Below are 24,039 nucleotides of genomic sequence, written 5' to 3'. Positions count from 1 at the left end.
TCCAGGAATTGAACATTGAAATTTAGTGAAGAAAGTCCTGCGTTATTTGCAGGGTACGAAAGGCCTCATGCTTACGTATAGAAGATCTGATTCCCTGTAGATAGAGGGGTATTCAGATTTTGATTATGCGGGAGAAGAAAGAAAATCCACGTCAGGATATATATTTACTCTCGCAGGAGGGGATATATCATGAAAAAGCTCCAAACAAACCATAACTACATCCTCGACAATGTATGCCGAGTTTGTAGCATGCTATGAGGCAACGGAGCAGGTGAATTGGCTGAAGAAATTCATACCCGGATTGAAAGTGATTGATAATATAAATGAACCACTGAGATTGTATTGTGATAACAATCCAACGATATAGTACGCTCACAACAATAGGTCAAGTGGTGCTGCCAAACACATTGACATAAAGTACTATGTTATGAAAGATAAAGTTCGGGATCATATAATAAATCTTAAGCATATAAGTACAGAGAAAATGCTCGTAGATCCGCTCACAAAGGGCTTACCACCCAACGTGTTCAGAGAACACGTAGCCGACATGGGTTTAAGGAAAAGTCTATAATTCTCGAACATACGAAGGGCCCAAAGAAAGTTTACATTTCAAAACGGAGAAGTGTATTGTGGCTGTTAGTCTAACGGCACTAATTGCTGTGATGATGGGACAGTTCTATGCACTAATCTGTGATGAAATAGGATGGAAGCAAGAAAAATATAAATTGAAAGTTTTGAGTAAGAATTAAAGAACGAAGAAAGTGATGAGAGATAAAGGGAGAGAATGTTGGATTGATCTCCCACGCCATTAGGCCTAACGGCCTTTGGGCCTTGTTCTCGCGCCCTGATCGGTGGGTGTCCAACCCTACATAGTTGGTGGGCCCCCGTTGCACAGTGCTATAAAGGAAAGGTGGGGCCGGGGCTCGTAGTACGAGGTTCACCGCGCCGCCAGACACCCCACCGACATCCTAACCCTAACCCGATCTTGAGAAGGAGCGCTGCCAGCGACGAGAAGCACCACCGACGCCGGCAACGCCACCCCGACGCACACGCCGCCGTCAAGGACGCCACTGCACCGACTCCTCTCTCCACCGAACGTCGCTGCCGGCGCGCAGATGGCATCCGCGAACGAGGCCGCGGCCGGCGCTTCCACTACTCCCGCTGCTGCGACCACTACGGCCTTCGATGGTCTGCGACTTCACACTCTACCTATCCCTTTTCTTCCTTTTATGCCTCATTGTAGATCGTGTATTAGGATCTTTGATTACTGGGATTTTGACTCGATTGAGTCCTACGAAACTTAACAGTATTAACTGGCGTAGCACTCCACTCGATCACTAGTCAGAGGAAGCTAAGGCAGATAGAGACTAATTAATCAAATCAAAGCTCCAGCTAATGTGGACATACAAAATTCGTCCCAGACTAGCTAGGGGACTTCCGGCGCCCTACCTGCTGGGCTGGCTGCTGCTCCCGTATCAGACAAGTTGACGTCGCGTTCTCACGTGCCGCCGTGGCATGCTGCCACGCCGTCCCGTGTGTACATGTACGGCTGTACGTGCCAACCAACCTCGGCCGCCCGGCTATATAGCGGCAACATCTAGAGCCGCCGTGCCGCAACACACCACAGCTAGCCACGCCCCGATCGACGTACGCCTGCCGGCTAGTAGCACCTGCAGCTTCTCTAATTTAGCTAGCTAGCTGCCTCTGAGCCAGAGAGCCATCAGCCATGGCCACCGTGGACTGGACATCGCCACGACGACGGAGTCCGGCAAGCAGGCGCCGTCCCCGCCTCCGGCGGCGCGCGGAAGCAGCTTCTCCAGCGCCGACCTGGCCCTGAGGGCGCTTCTGTTCGCGGTGACGCTCGCGGGGCTCATCATGCTGGCCACCGCCAAGCAGACGGCGCTCGTCCCGGTCCCGCAAAACCCGGGGCTCCTCCTCTCCCGCCCCTTCAAGTTCAACGACTCGCCGGCGCTCATCACGGCGCCGGCGTGCCTTAATTGCATGGAGCATGGCCTCTGACGACGACTCTTTGCATGCATGTGGCCATGTGCTCATCGCTGTCTCTGGTAGATATCTGCTGTGAAATTTTTGCATTTTGGTCCCTTTTGAAAATATTTTTTACAAAAAGACCTATGTCAAAACGTTTGCTGAAAATAGACCATTTTTAAGCGTCTTAGAACATGACGCCAAGGTATGAGGGTCGGTGTCGACTGACACGACGCCGAGGTCTTGCCACGTCACGGACGACCCCGGTCGACGGTGACACGGTGGCGCATGGGGTCCGATACGTCGGCGTTGTGTCAGCCAACGTCACAGGCCCAACCTCGGCGCGGTGGGACTACACACCGAGCTATTGGCACCATCCGGCGCGCGGCCCAGGTGGCCCAACAACGCTCCGTGGCCCAATAGCTCGGCGCTGGGTCATTTAACGTCGAGCCACCAGACTCGGCGTGGCCCGACTCAACACCGAGGTCTGGACTCTTGAAGCCGCCCCGCGGTCCCCTTCTTCTTCCTCCCTCCATTCTGAAGTCGCCGGCTCTCTGTTCGTCTCCCCCACTGCCCCCACGAAACCCTAACCCCCAAATACGACCCTAGGTGCCCGGATCTCGTCTCCCGAAGCTTGCTCGAGGTAATGGTCCCTCCCCTCCTCCAATCTATCCACGTAGATGTGCTTGCATTGTCTTTAATCATGTGGAATCATGGGTGTATGGTGTTTTGATATATGTGTATTTGCATTTGCAAAATGTATGGCTTAGGTTGATTGAGTGCATTGTTGTTTAATTGTTTTATGTGCTGAACATGTTAGGTTAGTTTGGTTTCTAGTTATTTTGGTCATTAGGGTTCTTTGTTTATTGTAGGTGTCATTAAGATTAGTTATTTGTTGGTCATTAGGGTTAGTATATATTTTAGTTATTTGTTGGTCATTAGATTTTAATTTTTTATGACTAGAAATAATTATGTTGTTGGGGTTGAAAAAGATGAAATAATATATTTTAGTTCCTACTTATTGGATTGAAACTCGCATGATATATTGATATGTGACACTACTTATTGTGTGATGGTTGTAGATGGATAAATTAGTGAGGTTGCATCATGGAGGCCGTATTGTTAGGACAAGAGATGATAGTTTGGAATTTCTAGACATGTGTGAGGAGTTGTTGATTTTTTCTGAAACACCATCTTTGAACCAGTTAGTGGAGCGAGTGAAGGTTAAGTTAGGCTGGAATGAAGGAGACATGCATGTTCAGTTTGAAGGTGTCATAGATGTTGGATCGTCGAAGGGTCCTCGGATCAAGCGGTTGCTCAAAATTACAAGCGAGTCTAAATAGAATGATTACAAGGCAGTTGTATTGGCCTCAGAAGTGCGATCTTTGGATTTAGTAGTAAGTAAGGAGTCCGGCTTAGAAAATGATAACTTCGAAGCATGCCCATCTTCCCCCGCTCACATAGGTTAGGGTCCTTTGTCTGAAGAAAAAATACTTATCACACAACTAGGCTACGGTGGTGGTGAAGTGTTTGGATCGCTCGAGCGTGATGGAGGTTGGTTTGAGGGCGGTGGAGACGAGGAGGAGAATGCGGTTGCTGATGATGAGGGCAATCATGATAGTGATGAAGAGGATGATGATTATGTAATTAGTGATGCAGAAGAAGGTTTGGACGACGTTAGCGGAGACTTTTCTATTGAGGATGAGCTTAGCGACGAAGATGATCTTAGTGGTGAAGAAGACTTTGGTGATGCTAGGGCTACGAACCGTTTTGACATGGAGATAGCTGGAGATGATGAATCCTTCGTAGAGGAGATAGCCAAAGACTCTGATGATGATCGCCCTGTTGGTTGTCTCAATTTTAGGGAAATAGAGATATTGTCTAGGGTCTTGCCTTGGAGAGATCCACTAGTTAGTGATTTCGAGGACCTTAGCCATGGTCACAGGGCAGTAGCTGATGGTGGGCCAAGTGATACAATAGTGCCTGATGTTAGCGGTTGCCTCATCATACGGAAGGGCATATTGTTTGCTACCATGGATAAGTTGAAAACATGGTTCCAAGAGTACTCCATTGTACACAACCAGGGCCATACTCTAGGTCAAAGATGCGTCCCTGTAGATATGTGATGTACTGTTGATGGAGATAGATAGGAGGAGGGTCGACCCATCTAGTGAAGCCACAGTTATCTGAACAGCTTGAATCCTGAAAACCCATCTACCAATAAGTACTACTACAAACCAAATGCAAATCTCAAAAAGGAGAGAGAGTTCAAAGGAAATACAAATCCTCACGGGCATATGAAGAAACGACGGCCTCCACCGTCACATTCGTGGTACATCTGCACAACGCAATCCAAACTGTGGCAGCATTTTGGCCAATCTTCAATGCGCTTGTTGTATGATCTAAGAGGTCTCTCACGGGTGAAGTCACTCTTCCTCTCCAAAGGAAATTCCTCTATTGGTTTTTCAAAAGAATCAGGACCCAGAGAACCCTCCCACACAATCGGAGGTCCCTTCCTCACCCTCTTTCCTCTCCTTCCGTCGAAACCCTTTCCACTCGAGGAACCTCCGCTCGACATTTGCTAAAACTAAACCAGAAAACAAGTTGTGTGGATGTGGAGCAAGACATGGAGCACTATATATAGAGATGAAGGCAGGTTCACCATGAATGTTACTTGACAAAAAAACTTGTGTGCGTACTCATTTATTGAATCTACAAAGGCTAGATGCTTCATCTAAAAAGCCTACAACCATGACCGGTCATTTCATCTGAAAAGGCTACACCTGTGTTTTGTCACTTTATCTAAATACAGTACATCACTCTGATATTAATTCATTGCGTATACGGATACAACAATAAACGAATCTAGGCTTTTTAGTGAGTTTTTAAATAGATTTTTCATTGACTACAACAGTACTTGTAGCCGTTTCAGTGACTGCAACAGCATAAGTAGCCTTTTCAGTGATACAAACAGTAGCACTACAGTCCTAGGATAGTTAACGAAGTACAGGGTATAAGATCATCTGAAATAAAAGCATAGTGCATTACAACATAATAAAAAAAGTCCAGAGAATAAGTTCATCTGAAATAAAAGCAGAGTGCATTACAACATAGTAAAAAAAGTCCAGGGCTACACGACATTGCTCATGAATAAACCAAATACCTATTGAGTGCAACGAGGCCACTTTCTCTTTCTCTGGGCATCGGGATTCTCCTCCATCGTTGCCTTCACTCGGCGCACACGCTCAAGCTTCTTCTCCCTCTCCGCCCTGTATGCAGCAACACGTCTCCTTTCCTCCTCTTCCTTATGCTCCTTTTCTATCGCCTCCTGTCCGCGTCTCTGCTCAAACCTCTCCTTAACCTCCGCATCCCACTCCTTCAGACCTTCTAGATGCTGCTTGTCCGACTCCTTGATCTCAGTATCAATCCACTGCTCAAAGTCACACAGTGGTGGAACGGTCTGCAAGAAAAACAAATTGTTACAAAACAAATAAATAAGCAATACTTAATATCACAAGAAAATTAATTAACACACAATAAAAATTCCTCACAATCGATGCACGACGTTGTTGCTTTGTAGGTTCCCATTCATAATTGGGACACATCCAGTACATCTGTCTATATGTTTCCTCATCTTCAGAGATATCTACCTTGCAAGGATCACCATAAAAGCACATGGATCGAGAAACACCTTCAGGGAGAGACTTTAGGTCGTAGGGATTTACCCTCTAGCGACCATAGCTACAATTGAAAGAATTTAGTTATATTAACGGAGAACCAAACCTAAACCTAGGGTTTTCTATTTATTACACAAATAATGAATAAACATTGGGATTATCTTGGAATACGAGCTTTACCACGCCTTGGCATCCTAACATTACGTAGGAAAAAAATCAATCCAAAATACCTTGCAACGAATGTAAAGCTACTAACACTAAATCGCCATACCTCCCAAATAAGCTTTTCATTACAAACCCTAAGCAAATTTGAATCCCAACAAACACAAAATTTAACTCAATGATTATAAACCATAACATATACAACAACAACAATAACCATACATTTGGGTCATTCAATCATTTGAACCACCATACATTGCACAAATGACATGAACATAAACCAAACCTATAATACCAAGTTCAAAAAAAACACAAACAACCGAATCTAAATGGATGAAATGAAAGAGGGGAAAGAGGAGTACCTTGGCAAAACGTCAAAACCCTCGATCTGGCCTCCCAAGAGCTGGATTTAGGATTTAGGGTTCGTGGGAAGAGAGAGGGAGTGAGAAATGGCCACCTGTTGGTTCTGAATGGAGGGAGGAGGAAGAAGGGGGCTGCGGCGCGGCCTCAACTGACCGAACCTCGACGTTGAGTCGGGCCGCGCCGAGGTTAGCGTCTCTCGGCGTCAGCTGATCGCACGCCGACCTCTTGGCCCACGAAGCGTTGTTGGGCCGCCTGGGCCGCGCGCCGGATGGTGTCAAGAGCTCGGCGTGACTCCCCACCGCGCCGAAGTTAGGCCTGTGGCGTTGGCTGACACGACGCCGACGTACTGGGCCCCATACGCCAGCCCCGGAGTCGTCAGTGACGTGGCAAGGACTCGGCGTCGTGTCAGTCGACGTCAACCTTCATACCTCGGCGTGATTTCCTAAGACGCTTAAAAATGGTTTATTTGTAGCAAAAGTTTTGACAAGGGTCTTTTTATAAAAAAATATTTTAAAAATAGATCAAAATACAAAAATTTCACGATATCTGCTGATGGCGCTCGCTGTGCGTGACGTGCGTCTACAGCTTGCTGACGGCCCTCACCTCGCTTAAGCGCATCTCCGGCTCCTGTCCCACCAAGACTCTCTTCTTCCTTGTTCTGCTCGATGTGGTGAGCACCTTGCTTATTATACAAATTAATAAGCTTGGACAATATATTTAATTTCTTCTTCTTTATAATAGCGTTCTTTTTTCCGGCCCTGCGCTTAATTTGACATATAAAAACTTTGGGCAACTACTGTCTTTTTAATTAAAAAAATGGCTTTGTCACGCTTAATTTTGATATTGCTATAGTATTTCACGTTTATTAATTAGTTTCTGATCTTCACCTAAATATTATTTCATTAAAAAAAATCTTTTCAAGAAAACATAATAGGGATCTTGCTAAAAAACGATATCATGATTTCCATATATATATATATATATATATATATATAACCATCTTTCGTAAGAAAAAAACCAACATAGATCTTTCTATTTTTTAATAAATAATAGTCATATTAGTTCACCACAATATTTTACTAAATTTCGTTTTTTAAAGGGGATTAGGTTTCAAAAAATCGTTTCAATATAATACACGAAGTATTATGACTACACCATATGTTCTGGTGGATAAGAAGATATTTTTTCCTATGACAAAATCGACAATTATTGACTATATAGATGCGACATGTACATCAAAATATTGAGTATTTGGGTCAAGTTACTTTAATTCACGCAGAGTTTTTTTTTTAGAAATTCACGTAGAGTTATTAACCAATCTCTATATATAGGCAGATCTTATTGTTGCTTACCGGTACGTATTTAGGCCCCGTTTGACAGGGCTTCTTCACCGGCTTCAGGAGCCGTTTGGAGCTGTTTTCTATCAAACGGGGTAAAGTAAAATAGCTTCACTTGTGAAGCCCCTAAAAACATGCTCTCACAATGATTTGGGGTGGGATGGAGCCAAAAAAGTGGCTTCTCCCGGCTCCTCTTCCAGGCCCCTAAAAACATGCTCTCACAGGGAAGCCATTTTGCCAAACGGTTTACCAAAACCGCTTCAGCTCCACCGGTAGAACTGTTCGTGGAGCTAAAGCCAAAAAAAAATGGCTTCACTAGTGAAGTGAAACCCTACCAAACGGGGCCTTACTCTCCGGTATTTGAAGTCACTCGGTCCATGCATCTTTGAAAACTCTCAAGAAGAGAGCTTATTACTAGTCAGCGCGCGAAAAGGAAATGTATTTATTTCTAACATAACATCCATTTAAATTTGGTGCATCTCGCTATCTCCTTGTGTGCGCGTGCATGCATGGCGGCAGTTAATTATACGCAGCTATCATGGCTTCAGCGACCGGCTCAGCGGGTGGTGTAGCGTGGATCGGGCTCAAGGGCAACACGCACACCAACTGGAACAAGATCTGCAACCTCTACGGCAACTTCTGCCGTCACGTTGGCAGCTCCGCCTTCCTGGGCCTCATCGCCTCCATATCCTCGTCCTGCTCACCATCCTCAACGCCCACTCCTTGTACCACCGCAGTCGCTGGCTAAGCTACCTGATTATACGTACATCGATCGCCGGCTCATGGTGTGACATCTATATATTTCTACTTGTGGTCTAAATTTACAGGGAATCGAAGAATATAGAGCGTCATCTGTGTATTCTGTACTGCACTATGTATTTGTGTGTTTGTGCGGTTTATATTTCACTCTAGGTGTTTTTCCCCCCGACCATCGTTAGTTGTTGCTGTATATTATTCTAGCTGGTTCATCTGTTGCTTGTGCAACAAACATTTCAGTATTAGTTATGACAAGGTGCTGTTTGGTTAACGATTTTTTGGCCTTAATCCGACGCAATACCGTTACACAACCATGGAATTGGATCCAGACCCTATAGACACTTCACTCCCAATCGAGTGTGTTATGGACCTTATTAGGGCTCCCTTAGAACGTAGAAATTTCACGTGATTCATTTCATTTTTCGCAAAAAAAAAGTAGGAATGGGAAAAAGCCCCGCGTTCCGAAGGGGGCCTTAATAACCTTTATGACTGCATGTCATCCACTCATCCTTCCTAAAATATAACAAACTGTGCGTATTAACCAGTTAGCATCAATTACTAATTTGTTTTTGAACAGAATTAGAACCAATTACTAGTAAAAAAAGAACTTGGTTCGTGGGCTCACGGGTGTGCTTGGGCCACGGTGATGGGTGAGGGAGTGAGAGAGGAAGGCCTGGTTTGAGCCGGGAAGCCAACTAACAGGTCCTAAATTTCTAAATTCCAAACTTCCATTGCCTTGTTTCAGTTACTTCAACTAAACCTGTCGTAGCATATGCTTTGCTTTTGGATAACGGTATTACCAGCGTCCGGACGTCCAACACAAATAACCATCCGGACGCTTTCGCTCTACCCGCTCTACTCCAGCGCTCCTTTTCTTTGCTGACACACGTCACAGATCGCTTCTTTTCCCTGTGACGCAATAGTAAAATCCGGTGATGATGGTTGCGCTCCCTGTAGCGCCAGTACAGACTCTGCACCTTGTCATATGTGAGGGAGAGATGGAAAGAAAGATAAATGGATCATATGTTAATTATTGCTAGCAACATTGAGAAACAAGCAGCCTGTTCGGCTGGCCGTAAACGATCGTGGATTATTTACTGCTGACTAGTTTGGTATGAGAGAAAAGTACCGTTCCAGCTTATAATCCACGATTGTATACGAGCAAGTGAACAGGCTGATTCGCAATACTAAGAGCTTATTTAGTTCCATTTAGTCCATGAACTAAAGTTTAGTCTAGTCCCTATCTGTTTGGATTCAGAGACGGAAGGCCATTAAAGCTACTATATAAAGACCAAAATACCCTTCTTCTCACTATCTCTCTCTCCTTCTGTGCATTAACGAGGGGCTGAGGGTGTCTTTTGGCTGTTTTAGTCCCCTTTAGTCACCCCAAGGGACTAGAGGACTAAATCAGTTTAGTTATTTTTTAGTCACCATGTTTGGCAATTTAGTGACTAAAAGAGGCCAAATCTGGAACAAACATGGCCTAAAGAAATAGTGTATGCAACATTGAAAATAAACTTATATAACATCGAGGATAAGAATTAAAGCTGAACATCACACGCACTCATATAGATGATTCGAACAAAAAATCTCACCACAACATTGCCTTTTGCTTCACGTTCAAACCACATCATCTCAAAATCAAACCATGTGACATATCAAAATTATCCAATGAAACATATTGAATCACCTCATGTAACATAAAAAAACATGTTGCAACATCTCAAATAAGCTATTGCAACATCGCAAAATCCAATTTGTACGAAGTCTGCCATAGAACTTGTAACATCCAAGATTGATTGTGGCAACAAAATCACATACTACGACATAACCCACCATAGAGTGCAGATCCGATTGACCTTTTCTTGTGAAGGAGTCTAAACACAATGGAGGAGCTTGCCGCCAGCGAGGCCACCCCTCGATTGTGTAGTTCGTCGTCGAGAGATAGATCCAACCATAGAGGAGTTCATAGTCGAGAGACACCTCAACATAGAGGTGTCCATTTAGATCCACAATGCTGCCATGGCGGCGAGGCAAGAAGGTGGGTAGGTGTAGCTACGAGGAAAGAAAGAGGATGGGCATGAGCAGGCGGGGCCGCGAGGGAGGAAGAGGTAGTGAGGGAGTAAGGCGGTTAACGACGAAGGAGAAAGGCAAACAGAGATGACTAGCCGCGTCGGAGAGACGAAAAGCGGTGTGAGAGAGAAAGTAGAGATGTCAGGGCCGCTGGGAGGCTGCATGGCCTGTGATTCGAGTTAAAATAGCGTCGGACCACCGCGTAGGAGCATTTCCGTTTGGAGAACTGCAGCAGTCGTCCGTCCCAAAAACGAACCTATTCGACCGGCGAGGTATTGTAGCAACGTAGCGTAGGGCTTTGAGTTCTGACGGGTGGATCCCAGTCCCAGTAGACAGTTGGCGCCTGATTCCACCTTCGGAGCCGCCCAAGCGGCCACGCCTTCGGTGCTTTCGATGTTCGTCGATTCGATTCCCCACAGGCACAGCCACTCCCTCCACAGGCCCACACAAAAAGTCGAAGAAATGCTATACAACACATGTGTGTTTTAGCACAAAAAACACATGGATTTTTGGTGTACAACGAGACCAGGAACGCAACGGGGTCAGTCGGCGTACTTGGGCCGGGAGTGGTGTGGCGCCGCTGAGTCAACGTGGAACGGCCTGGCGCTCGGAGTCACCGCCGCCGTGGCCGTGCCCGTGTGCTAGTCCAGTCCAGCGTCAGCGTGCATGGATGGGACGATCGCGTGTTGGAGACCGACAGAGCTGACGGAAATAATACACTACAATGCCACGGTGCCACGGTGATGTCTTCACCGCCATTCTCCACACTTCACGCTGCACTGCACTGCACTACACTACGGGTGAGTCGGTACTCCAAAGTCCAAACGTAGATCGGCAAGTTCAGAAGTTCGTTGCATCTCGTCATCGTATTCGTCTTTGAATCTGTGATTTGTCTTTTTATAGAAAAAATTATTTCTTGTGATTTGTGTATTTGTGATCTTGTGATTGTCTGAAGATAGAAGAAGGCTGAAAGCTATAGGTAGAAGAAGGATGGAGACTGTTGGATCTTAATCATACGCTGAAAAAAGTGTCGAAACTGTATAAAACACGTAGTTGCGCAGGAGACAGACTCAGGCTGTCCGCACTGCTATCCCTCTAAATCCCACCTCTAAAGGTATATTCCTGTCCTAGTCACCCACTTACAGTACCATCTCCCACACCCATATTCTCTCTGTATCAAACTCTATCCCATTTTCTCTAATTTTTTAATCCCCCTCTCTCTCTCCCCTCCCTCCCACCGAGCACGCGCATGGGGCCCACCTCGCCTTTACCATTTTGCCGTACGCTCTCTGTATCTGGCGTTCCTCTCTCCTCCCCTTATTTCCCGGTGCAGGATACAGGCCTGCGCTGCGGCAATTTCTTTTGCTATGCGGACCTGCAGGGCGACATACAGGTGCCCGGTGCGGACAGCCTCAAAGCCGAAACATTCTTCAGCCGCCGCCTTCAATCCTCTCCCCGCGCGCGCCGAAGGCCGAACCAAACGAGCCTCTCATCTCAGGCAGGCGGTCTCGATTCGGGAGGAGGAGGAGGAGCGGAGTGGCCCCTCATCTGGGTGGCGGGCGAGATGAGGCTACTGCGGGTCGCCACGTGCAACCTCAACCAGTGGGCGATAGACTTCGACACCAACCTCCGCAACATCAAGGAGTCCATCGCGCGCGCCAAGGCTGCCGGCGCCGCCATCCGCGTCGGCCCCGAGCTCGAGCTCACTGGCTACGGCTGCGAGGACCACTTCCTCGAGCAGGACACCACCGCCCACGCGTACGTCACCGCCTAGTACCTTCTATCCCTACTAGTCTCGGCCGGCCCAGCCCGGCTAGCATGGCTCATATACCCACCCCTCAACTATGAAACCATCTGTTTTACTCCCTGAACTTTCCAAAACCGTCTATTTTACTCCCTGGACGGTTTTAAGCGGCGATTTTGCTACAGTAAAAGCGGGTCTGCTAGGGTAACAGCGGGTTGCTACAGTATGGTGGTTTGAATTTTCTTTTTTTTTTAATTTATTTTCGGTGAATTTTTGAAAAATCATAGAAAAATCATAAAATGAAAAATATAATTTTATTGGACTCCACATGAGTAGATCTACACAGTGAATATATAATACGGTATGCTTTAGTACAAAATTTTTACTGTAGCCTTAGATTAATTGGAAAATCTAATTTTGTCTGTAATTAATTGGAATAATTCATAGCTACAGTTTCTATGGTCCAATTGTGGTGAAATTTTTATGGTACACTAATTATTGTATGCTTGAACTATAGTAAAAATTTCGTACTCATTGGACTATGTATAACTTAGTTATAGATAAATTCTAATTAATTACAGACAAAATTGGATTTTCTAATTAATCTAAAGCTACAAAAAAAAATTTGTACTAAAGCATACCGTATTATATATTCACCGTGTAGATCTACTCATGTGGAGTCCAATAAAATTAGATTTTTCTATGCTTTTTCAAAAATTCACCGAAAATAAATAAATAAAAAAGCTACGGCCAGAGGTAAAATAGACCCGTTTTACTGTAGCAGACCTGCTTTTACTGTAGCAAAACCGCTGCTGAAAATCGCCCAGGGGGTAAAATAGACGGTTTTGGAAAGTTCAGGGGGTAAAACAGACGGTTTCATAGTTGAGGGGTGAAGTAGACCAAGTATGAAAGGTTGTAGAATGACAGAGAAATGGGAAACACCACACACCCAACATGGGAGGGTGACATTCATATATATAGCCAATATGGCAGGGTATAACAGGCATGTACATGCTTTACATAGCAGGTGCTAATCACACTGATTTGTGCCGTTGCCTATTATATACTTGGCTAATATACACTTGCCTAATATATCTATCAGCCGCCCGCAGTCGAAGCGTCAGGATTCCGGATGCAGAGACTGGACCGAAATTCTTCAAACAGCTGAACCGGCAACCCCTTTGTCATGATGTCAGCGAACTGAAAACGTGACGGCACATGGAGAACTCGAACCTCGCCGAGAGCCACCTTCTCACGGACGAAGTGGATGTCAATCTCGATGTGCTTGGTACGGCGGTGGTGGACCGGGTTGGCTGTCATGTAGACAGCGCTGACGTTGTCACAGTAGACAACTGTGGCAACCTTCAAGGGAACATGAAGTTCCTGAAGGAGTTGTCGAAGCCAACAGCACTCGGCAACCACGTGAGCAACAGCCCGGTACTCGGCCTCCGCACTGGACCGGGACACCGTGGTCTGCCGTTTTGAAGACCAGGACACCAGACTGTCGCCAAGGAAGACGCAGAAGCCTGATGTAGAGCGGCGGGAGTCTGGGCACCCGGCCCAGTCAGCATCGGAGTATGCAATCAGCTTGTCGACTGGCCCAGTGCCGATGTGGAGACCAGCCGACAGTGTGCCCTTCACATATCGAAGGATGCGCTTGATCAGCGCGAGGTGAGCTTCGCGCGGGTCATGCATGAAGAGGCACACTTGCTGTACAGCATAGGCCAGGTCGGGGCGAGTAAGCGTCAGGTACTGGAGAGAGCCGGCGAGACTCCGGTACGCGGCGGGATCAGCGACAGGAGCGCCCGCCGAGGCAGAGAGCTTGGCACGAGAGTCAACAGGTGTCGATGTCGAGTGACACTCGGCCATGCCCGCCTTCTGGAGGAGGTCCACGGCGTACTGCCGCTGGCTGAGGAAGAGGCCGTCGGAGGAGCGAGTGACGGATATACCCAGGAAGTGATGTAGTTCCCCGAGGTCCGTCATGGCGAACTCAGAGTGAAGGCGGGCGATGATACGTCGAAGCAGAGCGGCCGAGGAAGCCGTGAGGACGATGTCGTCGACGTACAGCAACAAGTAGGCGGAGGAGCTGCCCTCGGAGTAGATGAAGAGGGAGGCATCGGTGGCAGAGGCGACGAAGCCGAGCTGTCGGAGAAACGTGGCGAAGCGTTGGTGCCACGCTCGAGGGGCCTGCTTGAGGCCGTAGAGGGAGCGCTGGAGGAGGCAGACGGCTTCGGGTCGTGCTGGGTCGACGAAGCCGGGGGGCTGCTGACAGTAGACCGTCTCATGCAGGTGGCCATGAAGAAAAGCGTTCTTCACATCCAACTGATGGATAGGCCATTGGCGAGATGCGGCGATGCTGAGGACGACCCGAATAGTGGCCGGCTTGACGACGGGGCTGAACGTCTCGTCGTAGTCGACGCCGTGACGCTGGGTGAAGCCGCGGACGACCCAGCGAGCTTTATGCCGAGCCAAGGTGCCATCGGAGTGGAATTTGTGCCGGAAAATCCACTTGCCGGTGACCACATTGGCGCCAGGAGGACGAGGAACGAGGCGCCAGGTGTTGTTGTCGACAAGGGCCTTGTACTCCTCAGCCATGGCTGCACGCCACTGGGAATCAGCAAGACCCCCCCTGTAGTCGCGCGGAATGGGCGAGGCAGTGGAGCCGGTGGCGACGTGAGCTGCTGGAGGGAACCCGTACCGATCGACAGGCCTGAGGGAACCTGTCTGGAGGCGCGTCACAGGTCGGTTCGGAGGCAGTGGTGGTGGCAGTGGCGGAGCAGCCACCACAGCCGGAGCAGCTGCCATGGCTGGAACAGCTGCCACGGCTGGAGCCGGGGCCGGCTGTTCGGAAACAGCTGGTGCCGTGCGGCGCCGGGTGTAGACCCGAAGGGGTGGGGGAGCGACCGGTGCAGGTGGAAGAACCGGGCCAATCTGGAGGATGGCCGGGTCCTCAGCGAGCTCCTCCAGATGAGCTCGATGACGCGGCTGCGCAGCGTCGGGTTGCGACGGAGCGACCGCTGCTGCGCGTGGCACCGGCGCTGGTGTTCCTGCAAGAAAATCCAGAGAGCTTGGCAGCGCACTGGTGGAGTCAGATTGAAATGGAAATGTCGTCTCGGCGAAAACAACATGACGGGAAATGATGATCCGTCGTGTCGTTAGGTCGAGACACCGGTAGCCCTTATGGGAAGAGGGATAACCAAGGAAGACACAAGCGGTGGAGCGGGGGGCCAACTTGTGTTTGGAGGTAGCGGTGAGGTTAGGATAGCATAGACAACCGAATACACGAAGAATAGTGTAATCTGGTGGCTGCTGGTAGAGTTGCTCATAGGGGACTTTATGGTGAATGGCTGAGCTGGGGCGCCTGTTGAGGAGATAGGTGGCTGTGGTGAGCGCCTCGGCCCAGTATTTGGGTGGCATGTGAGCGTGGATGAGGAGGGTGCGGCATATATCGTTCAGAGAACGGATGATGCGTTCAGCCTTCCCGTTTTGAGGGGAGGTGTAAGGGCAAGAGAGGCGTAGGTGAATACCGCTGGAGGCAAAGAAGGTGGTGAGGGCAGTATTGATGAACTCAGTGCCATTATCAGCTTGTACAGCTTTGACAGGAAGGCTAAACTGTGTGTGTGCGTAGGCGCAAAAATTAATGATGTGAGTGGCTACCTCAGATTTGCGGACGAGGGGGAACGTCCAGCAATAATGTGTGAAATCATCTAGGATGACAAGATAGTACTGCGCACCAGAAATGCTAGCGACCGGGGACGTCCAAACATCACAGTGTACAAGCTCAAAGGGGAGAGATGAAACTGAACTGGAATTACCAAAGGGCAGCCGCACATGCTTGCCAAGTTGACATGGATGACATAAAGTAGGAGCTGATTTATTACAGGAAATGGAATTATTGTTCCTAAGCAAATCTAGAGTGGCAGCCCCTGGATGACCAAGACGATGGTGCCATAGGTCAGTGGAGGTGGCGAGGTTGGCCTGTGGCGTGGCGGGGACGGTGTAGAGGCCGTCGGAGCTATTGGAGCGAATAATCACGCGTCGGGTCTGCAGGTCCTTAACAGAGAAACCAAACGCGTCAAATTCGATAGTGCAATGGTTGTCACGAGTGAATTGGCGAACTGAAAGTAAGTTGCGCACTAAGGAGGGGACAACAAGAACATTGCGAAGAGAGAAGGGGGAGGTGCGGCCAGGTAAAGTGGAGTGACCAGAACAGGACACAGGCAACTGATGCCCGTTGCCGACAGTGATGGAAGAAGAGGAGGAGGGATGACGAGATAGAAGTATACCATCCGAGTTGTGCATGTGGGAGGTGGCGCCGGAGTCCATGACCCAGCCAGAGTTCTGGAGCGCCATTTGGTTCAAGGCGGTAATGAGGCCGGCTTGATCCCACATCGGTGTTGGTGGAGGTGCAGCGAAGTGCGCCTGCGGGTTGGTGCCCATGAGCCCCTGGTGACGCCCGCCCTGGGCATTGGGGTGTTGCAAGCCAGGGCGAGGGCCCTGCAGCCAGTCGCCATGTGGAGGAGGACCGCCCTGGGGGGCCCAGGGGGTGTAGCAGAACCAGGGCACCATGGGGCGGTTGCCCCCGTGTTGCTGACCGCCACCGCCGCCCTGCTGCCAGGCAGCGCCGCCGCCCTGCTGCCAGCCACCCTGGCCGCGCCAGGGACCCTTCTTGCCGCCCTTGCCTTTCTTGCCGCCCCCTGGACCCTTGGAAGGGGCAGAGGGAGCGCTGGAAGTGGAGGAATGGCACTCGGCAGAGGTGCAGCTAGAGCCGGAGGCGGCTACCATAGCGGAGGCCGCCGTGGTCTTCTCATCGTTGGCGAGGCGCAGTTCCTTGAGGGAGAGCATCTCGCGCGCCCTGGGAAAGGAGGGCAGCACGGTGCCGTTGGCGATGTCGTCGGCGGTGGCGCTGAAGCGCGGATTGAGGCCGCGGAGGAGACTGAGGACGAGCTGCTTGTCGTCGATGGTTTCGCCGACATCCCGGAGGGCAGCGGCCTTGACCTTGATCTTCTGGCAGTACTCGTCGATCGTCGAGTCGCCCTGCTTGAGGGAGTGAAACTCCTCAAGCAGGAAGACGGCCCGGGGTGCGCGGTTGGAGCGGAACAGGGCTTCAATTTCCACCCACAGCTCGCGGGCGGTTTGGTTCTCGTCGGTGATGGCGAGATCAAGAACCGAGTCGTCGACGGTGTTGAGGATCCAACCGCGGACAGTGCACTCAGCAATGGGCCACGATGGATCGTTGGCGGGGGGGTCAGCAGACTCACTGATGTGTGGGAGGAGACCGAATTTCCCACACAGAGACTTGAAGAAGGAAGCCCACTTGGTGAAGTTGGGATTCTTCATCTCCAGAACCACCGGGATGTGAGTCTTCACATTGACGGCGGTGTAGGGGTGGACGAGCACAGCCGGCGGTGAGCCGTCGGCGGTGACAGACATGGTGTGGACGGCGGCTGCAGAGGTCAGCCGGCGGGAAAGGTGGAGAGGAGAAAGGGGCGGAAGCAGAAGGTCCGGGATCAGATTGATCACGCGGGCTCTGATGCCATGTAGAATGACAGAGAAATGGGAAACACCACACACCCAACATGGGAGGGTGACATTCATATATATAGCCAATATGGCAGGGTATAACAGGCATGTACATGCTTTACATAGCAGGTGCTAATCACACTGATTTGTGCCGTTGCCTATTATATACTTGGCTAATATACACTTGCCTAATATATCTATCAAAGGTGGAAGGGTTAAGTCGACTTTTTCCTATATAAAATTCGGTAGATTACCGTGTTGCTCGAGATTAAGTATCCCGCACCACATTACAGTGGCTACGTTCTCGTGTGGTGGAGCCTGAATCCTTTTCACAATTTGGGGATTCTGCTAGATTACACTCTGGTAGGATAGGATCAGCTACTTCTACTGCACTCTGGTAGAATCAGTTACTTTTACTTCACTCTGGTGGAACCAGTTCACTTGGGGTGGAATGGGTTACTTCTCTACTCAACCTTGGTTGAATTACCTATGTTGTCTAGAAGTTGCACTAATTAACTTTAGTCTTTTTCTAGGAAAGCTTTCTCTGTCCGCAATGCAAAGAACATGTAAACAAATTGATAAGTCAAAAACAAAATGTATGGCAGGACAACCAAATCACTCATGTCATTTAATTTGTATTTCTCTGCATTCAGGGACTTGAAACCATTCCATTTAGCTTGATACAACTGCCGAATATGCACTCCTTATCTGGAAGACACTATATTATTCATGTGACTTATTATATGCAGCTTCTGTTATTAGTTTAACTGTGTATCAATCTGCAGATGGGAGTGCTTAAAGGACATTTTAACTGGGGACTATACGGACAACATCTTATGCAGCATAGGAATGCCAGTTATTTTCAATAGTGTGCGGTATAATTGCCAGGTTTTCTGCCTAAATCGCAAGATAATCATGATCCGACCAAAGATGTCCCTTGCAAATGATGGAAATTATCAGGAATTCCGTTGGTTTTCTGCTTGGACATTTAAAGATGAGATTGTTGACTTTCAGCTCCCTATTGAAGTCTCAGAGGCTATATCCCAGGATACTGTGCCTTTTGGTTATGGATACATGCGGTTTTTAGATGTGTAAGTATGAATGCTACTTGAATTTATTTCTGTGGTTGTAATTTTAGCTTCCTGCTTTTCTAGTGAACATGCTAGAGAAAACCATTGGTTTGTTGCCATCGATTTAAAAGTCAATTGTATCATGTAGGAGTACATGGTATCGAAGAGTTCAAGTTCAATTTAAAGTTTTTTTCAAACTGAGTTGGATATTGGACTGAAATAAGACATATCACTTTCTTAGTTTGAAATGTTCTGCAGTTTATCTTTTTTTTTGAGCGAATGTTCTGCAGTTTATCATGAAGGTTTAGTCTATATGCTTCATAAACTAATAAATCTATATACTCTCTGTGATGTATATTATTGATGATAAAGCACTACTTAAGCATTAGTTACTATTTGATCTTGTTTTTTTTTAAAAAATTCCTTTTGTCCAGGTCTTTGGCTGCTGAAACCTGTGAAGAGCTCTTTACAGCAAACGCTCCTCGGATTGACCTAGCATTGAATGGTGTTGAGGTTTTCATGAATGCAAGTGGAAGCCACCATCAGTTAAGGAAGCTCTTCGGATTGATTGCATAAGGAATGCAACTCAAACATGTGGTGGTGTTTACATGTATGCTAATCATCAAGGATGCGATGATGGCCGCCTTTATTATGGTATCTCAAAATGCCGTTGTTTGTGCTCTTGTAGTTTAGTTTTTTATTATCTGATTTTATTTTCTCATCTTCAGTTGTCAACCAATTTATTATTATCTCCAACACGTCATTCATGATTTTTTTATTCTTTTATACCTGACTTGAATGTCTGTTTATCACATCCACATGATATTATCCACTACGCAAACGAAACTGAGGAGCAAAATGCTTTGTCCTCTCCTTTATCGTTGGAGGTTGCAGTACTGAAACTGTATGTAGGATACATGGCATGTCAGTTTGGAGCTAGTGGTTTTGGGTAGTCCGACAGAGGGGATGTGATGTTATGAATGGAATTCTTAAAAATGTTCTTCTCACAAATAATTCCTGTGGCTATACCTCATGATTGCTGATGGCTGGGGTAGCATGTGCTTATCCATGAATCCATGACGATATTTTACTGGGGACAGAAATTTAATTGTTCTTTTATGAACTGAAGTGCCTTCTGAGAGTGCTGTTTACAGAAGATGTATTAACTATGTATGCTGTTCTACACTTTAAGTTTCTGAATGACGTTCCTGATTTGGCCCTTTCTTTCTTAATTCTTCAATTGTGTTCTATTTTGATCATACTTATCCAGAGAAATTTTCTGTTTTTTAAAATGTTCCCACTAGATGGTTGTTGCTGCATTGCTGTAAATGGTGATTTGGTAGCTCAGGGATCTCAATTCTCGTTGAAGGATGTAGAAGTTCTGGATGCTCTGGTAGATCTTGATGCTGTAAGTTCTAATCCTTTAGGTATTTTTTGTATTTGTGTAATCCTGTGAGTGTTTCCTGTTATATTTTTAGTTACATGAAAATTATTCTTTGGTTTGTTGCCCAACCAACCTTGATAAAATTGTTCCTATCCAAAAGAAAAAAATGTTGTCCATAGTGCCCATGAGATTGCCAGGATCTCGGGATTTACAGTAAAATTCATATGATGTGACCTAGGGCCATGAGCATTCAAAAGAAATTGCAACTATCCAAGCAAGTACAAAATTCTCTGGACCCTACCAAAAATTGGTAAGGTGGGTTGTCGCAAAAATAATACATTCAACTACTCCCCGAATTTTCTATATCTACCATCTGAAACACCTTTCCCTGTTTGCATAGAAAGAACATTTGTTAAGAAATTATCACATTGTTATGGGTATAATAGTTAGTTTAGCTGTTAGGCCTGGTATATCCATTCCGTGCTTTTACTTATTCTTTGTATCTTTTAGAAACTTCTTATTGAGCGTTTGCCTGTTTGCAGTTCTCCAAAGTCCATATTTATTCCGCTTTACTATATTTCTTAAGCTTTAAGTTTGTGAGCTATGGATTGTGCAAACACGGGTCGTATTCTGCTTTACTATATGCAGTTCTCCAAAGTCCACATTTGTTCTGCTTTACTATAAATTATGAGCTATCTGGCTGTAGTTTTAATGCAAATGTGAGGCATATTCTAGCACAGATAATCATTCATTTCTGCAATCAGGTATCGAGTTATCGAGCATCTGTTTCTAGTTTCAGAGAGCAAGCAAGCCACATAAAAAATGTACCTTTTGTGAAGGTACCATATAAGCTTTGCCAATCATTTCAGAGTGGAATGGTTCCGACTTCTCCAGTTGAGGTTAGTTGGTCTTCCAATATTCCAATGTTACTCTGTATACTTTAGTAGGTGGGTTTTTGTTACCATATCTGAAAGCAACTCAATCTTTCTTCCAGTTAGAGCATCTAGTATGGGCCTCAACATTGTAAACCAGTCACCAGTGTATGATGATTAAGCTTTGATAAGTAATGCCTGTTAGCTCATCCCATAATCATATATACAATATGAACTAATGTGCTTTTAGAAGAACTTCACAGCAGAGCCCAACTGGTTAATCTTAAATTAGACTAAGGTATGGGCCAATTCTTGAAGCGTTTATTGATGTACTTAATAATTAAACATGCTTGGGCTTTGGAATTTTATAATCCTATGTATGTATAAATTTTCTAACATCCTGGGTTTATTTTGTAAAATTTCTTCCTGCTAATATCGTAACTATTGTTGACAATCTATTTGAACATCTGCTTTATACTGAGAAAACATTGCATAAAATCATTGTTACCCTGATTGTCGTTTTACTAAGTATTCATAGGCAAATGCTTTCTCCCTTGTCTATCTCTTGAGCCCTACAATAGATTGGTGTATCACCATGAAAACTGTGCAAATGGGTATTTGGAGTAACCTTTTCTATCACGTCCATCTTTGAGCACATATTATATATCATTGTCCTGAAGAAGAGATTGCATTTGGACCTAGTTGTTGGCTATGGGATTATTTGAGGAGGAGTCAAGCATCAGGATTTTTGCTTCCACTTTCTGGTGGTGCAGATAGTTCATCTGTTGCGGCAATAGTCGGGTGCATGTGCCAACTTGTCATAAAAGGTCAGATCTAATTTCTGTCTTCCTTCTTTCACCTTTTAGTAGAATGTTCTCTGAACTGTCTTCGAAACATAGTTTGCAGGAGTGTTAAACAGATGCAAAAGTTACTATTTAGGGATAAGAAAAACCTTCTAGTAGAAGGTTCTCTGAATTGTCTTCGAAACATAGTTTGCAGGAGTGTTAACAGATGCATATGTCGACATTTAGGGATGAGAAAGCCACCTGACTATGAATTATCGGACTTGTTAACAGATGCATATGTTGACATTTAGGGATGAGAAAGCCACATGACTATGAATTATCAGATGGTGTTGTTTTATTCCATTGAAATAAAACTATGGTTCATGTCATGGCATAGGGAATAAATTAGGGCAAAGTAATTATTCTAATATCAAAATTAACACATAAAATATCATGGAACTGTACATGATGATCAAATGGAACGATACCGAAGCATTACTTTGGGCTGACATGTATAGGGCTCAGTGCATTGTCATAACCTTTTAATTTTTCCTTTTTGAATTAAGTGTCTCTGTTCACATCTCTAGTTGGCATTTGGTGGGCCATTAACAAATGAAAGAGTGGATGGTCAAGTCCAGAAAGGTCTAAACTCCATTATCATCCTTGGAGCCTGGCAATCTGGAATCATTGCAATCTGGGATTTTGCCTAATTTCAAATTTTAAATGGGGGTAATAGAGTTCATCAGGGAGGAGTTACAACTTTGGTGTTTAGCTGGGGCTCAAGGGGTTTCACATGTCCTTGCTCTTGGGTCAAGTGATAGTTTGTTTGTTGGTCGAGGTCATTTTAGTGTTTGTGTTCAGTAGCAAGAATCTATAAGTATTGTGTGGTTTGACTCTATGGTGTTGTATGGGTTCAAAACCCTTTTTTGCTTCTTAATATATGATACACAGCTTGAATTCAAACTGAGGGTTTGCACTATAATTCAGACATTTGAAAAGAGGTATATGGTGGAATACTTTTTTTAAACAATATGGTTGAATACTTGTAATTCAGAATTTCAAATGTTTAAAAATATAGGTTGGTGCAAGCTGTCCGGCAGACTTTAGACCGATCACTATGATACACAGCTTTGCCAAGCTAATCTCTAAGGTACTGGCACTGCGGTTAGCACCAAGGCTCAATGACCTGGTAGCCAAAAACCAGAATGCGTTCATTCAAAGCAGAACAATACAAGACAACTTCAAGTACATTCAGTCGGCTGCCGCAATGATTAGAAAGAAGAAAGTTCCAATGCTGCTGCTCAAGCTAGACATATCCAAGGCATTTGACACGCTCTCGTGGCCGTTTCTGCTGAAGGTATTGCAAGCTAGAGGCTTTGGGCAAAATTGGCGTCGGTGGATCTCAGTCCTACTCAGCACAGCGTCGTCCAAAATCATGCTCAATGGCCACCAAGGACCGGCAATCCGACACAGGAGGGGAGTGCGGCAAGGTGACTCTCTGTCACCTATGTTGTTCATCATTGCCTTGGATGTGCTCCATAGATTGTTCCTCAAGGCAGCAAGGGACGGCGTGCTGAGGAAAATGGATCCAGCATCAGTCAAATACCAATGCAGTTTCTATGCAGATGATGTGATGCTCTTCATTCGGCCAACAGTGCAAGAGGCAAGGGCGGTCAAGGAAATACTCCGCATCTTCGGTGAAGCATCCGGATTGAAAACCAATTTGGCAAAATGCTCAATTACGCCAATTTACGGTGGGGAGGAGACCATACAGGAACTGACCGACATCCTTGGATGCCAGGTCCAGCCGTTCCCGATCCGGTATCTGGGCTTACCCCTAAGCACCAAGAAGATTCCCAAGACTCACCTGCAATCCATGGTTGAATCAGTCGCAAGTAAACTGCCGCCCTGTCAGGGATCCCTGATGGCGCGAAGTGGACGCCTTGTCTGGGTTAAATCGGTGCTTAGAGCGGTACCAATTTACGCCATGACGGCAGACAGCCTACCGCCTTGGGCGCGCAAGGAGATTGACGCAATCTGCCGTAATTTCTTTTGGGCAGGAAGAGATGAATCCATCCGTGGCAAGTGCATGGTCGCTTGGGAGGCTGTGTGCAGACCGTCGCAACTGGGGGGGGGGGGGGGTTGGGAGTCTCTGAACTTAGACTCGCCGGCTACGCTAACAAGATGGCTGTGGCTACAGAAGACGGACCAAGATCGAGCCTGGAGCCAACTACCCATCAAGGTTGACACAAAAGTGCACAGGTTCTTCAGAGCATCCACGCTAACGGTGGTCGGCGATGGAAGGTC

General features: G+C 46.6%; 2 pseudogenes; both read left to right on the top strand.

Annotated features, from left to right (window-relative positions):
• The first annotated feature begins 1,115 nt into the window (after positions 1-1,115).
• Positions 1,116-8,376, top strand: LOC136548392 (CASP-like protein 1D1; annotated as a pseudogene).
• Positions 8,377-11,918: 3,542 nt separating this feature from the next.
• LOC136549601 (glutamine-dependent NAD(+) synthetase-like) overlaps positions 11,919-24,039 on the top strand; it is a 30,758-nt pseudogene continuing 18,637 nt past the window's right edge.

The sequence above is a fragment of the Miscanthus floridulus genome, chromosome 4 (assembly GCF_019320115.1).
Source record: "Miscanthus floridulus cultivar M001 chromosome 4, ASM1932011v1, whole genome shotgun sequence".
Classification (NCBI taxonomy): domain Eukaryota; kingdom Viridiplantae; phylum Streptophyta; class Magnoliopsida; order Poales; family Poaceae; genus Miscanthus; species Miscanthus floridulus.
Note: the sequence above shows the minus strand (reverse complement) of the source record. Positions and strands in the feature narration are given on the sequence as shown.